At 36.5% G+C, this 5,053-nt stretch overlaps 1 pseudogene; it reads left to right on the top strand.

Moving 5' to 3' along the window:
* Nucleotides 1–2,925: 2,925 nt before the first annotated feature.
* Nucleotides 2,926–5,053, top strand: LOC143609485 (aluminum-activated malate transporter 14-like; annotated as a pseudogene).

Raw genomic sequence — 5,053 nt, forward strand, 5'->3', positions numbered from 1 at the left:
ACACTGATTCCTGAAGTGTCCTTTCTCTTTACAACCCCAACATTCAATATCCTTACGAGTCTTAGACTGACTCCTCTTCCTGCTCCCACTGCCTCGCTGTTTTCTCCTGCCTCTACCTTCTGTGACTAGCATATTGCCTGATGATTCACCTGAACTTCTGCGTCTTGAATCTTCTCCCAGAATCAGATCTCGAATCCCATCGAAAGTAATATTTGTAGACGAACTACAAACTGCAGTCACTGTTTGCGACCAACTGTCGGGCAAAGAGGATAATAACAAGAGACCTTGAACTTCATCATCAAACTTAATGTCAACTGACACTAAGCGGGACAAGATCGAATTAAGATTATTGATATGAGTTGTAACTGACCCACCCTCTTTCATTCTTGTTGTCACACTAGCTCGGATAAGATAGACTTTATTCGCTGCCGAAGGCTTCTCATACATGTTGGATAGCGCCTCCATCATACCACGTGCTGTGGTTTCTTTCATGATGTTAAACGCCACATCTTCTGACAACGACAATGTAATACAAGCCCTAGCTTTCTTGTCTAACTTCTTCCAATCTGCTTCTGACAACTTTTCTGGTTTTTCATCCTCAAACACTACATCCAAGTCTTTCTGACAAAGTAGTGCCTCAATCTGCATCTTCCACCAACCGAACTTCTGTCCGTCAAACTTCTATATCGAAACCTTTCCGTCTTCTGCCATGGCAATGACTAAAACGAAAAACTGGATAAACAGAGACAGACACAGCAACACGAGCCTGAACTTAACGATTGTTCTACTGAACTCTGTTAAAAAATCAACCTATTTATACGCAGCGGAATATCGACTGAAAATCAGAAACTGAAACTGTAAACTGAAACGATAAACCTGACAAACGCGGTTGGCACTGGTTCTAAGTTTCTTTAAATTTCTTCTGACTTGAAACTGTTCTTCAACGAAAATAGGATCTTGATTCGCTGTTATTGACTCGTACTTTGCAAAGTAGGATCTCGACTCGCAAAACTTCTGCCTTCTTTTCAACCTTCCGGATCGATCGCTGGATACGTCGGCTAGCTGCCAACACCGAAAACCTAGATCGACAACCTGAATCTGACCTGTGGCAACTGGGGCAGCGAAACCCTAGCAGCAGTTAGCGGTAACGCGGCGGAACCCTAACCCCGATCACTGGTGCGGCGGCGACACGCGGAACTGGTTCACCGTGTTCTTCGTGTGATCCGAACCTAAGCTCTAGATACCACTTGTTAGGATTAAACGCACACACGAAACTGAACACACACACGAAAGCAGTAAACGAACACGAGGATTTAACGTGGTTCGGTCTAAACTGACCTACGTCCACGGGTGGCAACTAGGTATATCTTTATTGAGTGACCAATATTACAAGTACATAATGTTGTTTATATAGAGACTGAACTAGGGTTAGTAAATTATTATGCAAGAAATCTAAACCGGGCCGGGCTTGGGCCCGACCGCCCACACCCGTCCTCTTTTGACTTCATATAATAAACCGGGCCAACAAGGCCTACGAACCCAACAGTTGAGAGAGTTACGGTACATACACAAGCAAGTACTAGTGCATCTCATGGTTATAGTCTTATAGATGTAAATTTATTTTGACATGATTATAGAGGTATAACAAACCTAGAAAAAATGGCTATTTTCATGATTTTCCATTTAAAAAACGGGTTGTTGTCTTTAACTTTTATCTTAGATGAATCAACACGGGTCTGATATTTTAAATACAACAATAGTGCTTGTTTTTAAATATAAATAGTTGGTCACACAGATGCATGTCTAATCAATCAAGAGAATGAGAGGATGGAGGAGGCTGCGTTTGTTGTGATAGGACCATAAATATATTAAATCACACAAGGAATTAAAAGGGGATCTTATATAATTATATCCAACATTTAAGGTGGTTCAGTTTTATCTTATCTCATTCCTAAACATTGTATAATACTCTAGACAAGTGGTTTTTTCTTCCTCTTATCAATCACTTTTGAGTATTAAATATTTTTATTCCATGCCCTTTGTAAGATTTAAGACTTTTAACTCCTTTCAAGTATACCATGTAACTAGACATAGATAGCATCTATAAGCTACTGTAATAATAATAGATTCTGTAGAACGGAAGTATAAATCCTGAAAAGATGTTAACTTCATTTTCAGATAAAAATGAACGTCAAGACACTTAATATAGAATATACAACATACTATTGTTGTGGGAATGTCAGTTGCATCTTTGACTACTGGTGTAATGACCTCCTAAAGGATTCCTAGTAACTTAAAGTATTATTTGTTCACAAATACCATGACTCATGATGAACACAAAACATAAACATGGACACTTTCACAGTACACTAACCCCCCTGTGCAGATGTATAAAAATTGATATTAGTATTTAATTAAAAAAAGGTTTTTTCAGAGTATGCACTTAATATTGGTTATGTAACAAGCCACCGATGGCAACTAAATTATGAGTATTTATCATATTTTGCTGAAGAATTTCCATCTGTGGGTACTTAAAAGAAGACAAAATTATTTTGGCATTGGTATTAGTGATGGATGTGCAAGGTAAAGATAATGCAATCATCTTATCAATATTAGGTATACTAGACTAACATTGTAGCTAATTGGACTAAAATGAATTGCACTACCATGTTGGGAAAAGACAGTTCTCCACAAATTTAAAGGGTATAAAAGAAAGCAGGCATGTTTCACTTAGTTCATTGACAAATCATGTAACTCATAAGTAAATATAATTTAGTCACCTTTGTTATATTTTCGGTTTGGAGACAAATGGCCAATTGGCACTTGTGCTTTCCAAACCTCATTGTTACCTTTTATGGAAGTCCATGTCCACCAATTCCTATATAAAGAAGTGTGACTCGGCCCAAAGAGAAGTGTGAAAACAACATGAGCACCATAATAGACATTTCTAAAGAAAATAAAGCTTCTCACACCATGAGAAGCAAAACAAACTGTTTTTTGTTTCTAATGTTTGGTATTCTATAGCCAGATATATTGAACAGCATGAAAAAGAAGTTATCTATAGTATCAAGGTTGGAACTGCTTTGATTTTAGTTTCACTTATCTATCTCCTTGATCCACTTTATAAACGTGTTGGCGAAAGTTCCATATGGGCTATCATGACCGTTGTGGTTATCTATGACTTCTATGCAGGTTGGTCATCAGTTCGTTCTAACACATTTAAATTTGACTATTTTGTAACTTTAATAGCATGTAAAGTTGTCAACTTTTAACTCATACAACAACTATACAATGATAAACTGAAAAGGGGAATCATTCTATAGAACATCTGTTTTTTCAAAAACATTTAATAATATGTGATAATGACACAAGACTTCTTCGTCAAATTACGACTTCGAATAGTGAATATTCGGCTTCGATGGCCAATCTAAACCGAATATTTATTGAGGGGAAGGTATGATTATGATATAAATGAACCAAACAGGAATTTTAGGAAAAAGATCTTTGAGATCTCTTTCCCCCTACTTTTCAATTCTCTACTCTAATATCAGTGTTGTATAATGGCAGGTGCTACATTCAGCAAAGGGATACTTCGTGTTATTGGAACTATACTAGGAGGTGGATTGGGGTATATTATAGCAATTTTAGCAGAAGATTTTGGTAAGGTTGGATGCACAGCAGTTATTGGAACCTCGGTTTTTGTTTTTGGTAAGAATAAACTAAACACGTTGTATAATACATTGAAGAGTTCATAACTTTACATCACTTTAACCCATCATACTTTTGTAGTTTTAACACTATTCACTAAAATTTTTTGTGTTATTCAAGCATACAGATATTGTAGGGATATATGTATAGAGGCTCTGCTCCTATGAAAATTACTTTAGGGAGTTAAAAAGATAACTTTAAAAAGAATACCATATAATGTATAGGTGCTGGAGCAACATACTGTCGAATGGTTCCAAACATAAAAAGAAATGTGATTATGGGATCACGATATTTATACTCACCTTCAATCTAGTAGCAGTAGCTGGTCTGCGTACGGAGAAAATATTGAAATTAGCCCGCCTGCGTCTTGTTGCAATTGCTATGGGTGTTGCTGTCTGCATAATCACCAACTTACTCATATATCCCATGTGGGCTGGTGATGACCTTCATAACTCAACATCTTCAAAGTTCAACAAACTTGCCTGCTGCATTGAAGGTAGTTACACAAAAAAAGAGTTGTGAACTGAACTTGTAAATTTAGCAAATTATTCTAAGAAAATATATTTAAATGATGAATTGCAGAATGCATGGAAGCATTTTTCAGTGTCAGGGAAAAGAAAGGCCTCCTAGGCATCAAAACAGTATTGAACTCAAAGTCTAATGATGAGTCACTGGTAACATATAAGCTTTCTATAATTTGTTGTGATATATTCATTTTTATTGAAGATATATTGAACTATTTTGTTTTACTTTTAGGTAAATTTTGCAAAATGGGAACCCTGGCATGGAAAATTTGGACTTTCTTACCCCTGGAAAAAATATCTAAAGATAGGAGAGCTACTCAGGGAGCTTGCTTCTAGTATTTTGGCACTACATGCATGCATTGTGTCATTACAGGTGCACTACTACTCTTTACCAAATTTTACATCGGAACACAAAACTTATGACTTTAATATATAAAAATAAATTAAGTGACACGTATAACGTTCAATTTGTGATATCAGGCCTCAACAACGGTACAACAGCCGATTAAAGAAGCATGCAAAAATGCAGGGTTATCACTTGGCCTTACAATGCGAGAGTTGGGAGAAAGTATTCTAAAAATGAGAAGGGGTCAAGAAAAAGTCATGAAAATTCAATTACAGTCAATAAAACTAGAGTTGACCATGCTCTCGACTTCAGAGTTAAAAGTAATTGAAACTGTTGAAGCTCTTGCAACAGCAAATATCTTGTTTTTACTGATGAAAATAGTAGATAAAGTAGAAGTGTTGGCCAAAGAAGTAGAGGAGCTTGGAGAGGATGCTGGTTTTAAATCTAGATAGCTTAGAAGCGGGTTATGTATATA

Source organism: Bidens hawaiensis, unplaced genomic scaffold, assembly GCF_021521415.1.
Source record: "Bidens hawaiensis isolate Kalapana, Puna unplaced genomic scaffold, B.hawaiensis_p1.1 tig00419662_1, whole genome shotgun sequence".
Classification (NCBI taxonomy): Eukaryota; Viridiplantae; Streptophyta; class Magnoliopsida; order Asterales; family Asteraceae; genus Bidens; species Bidens hawaiensis.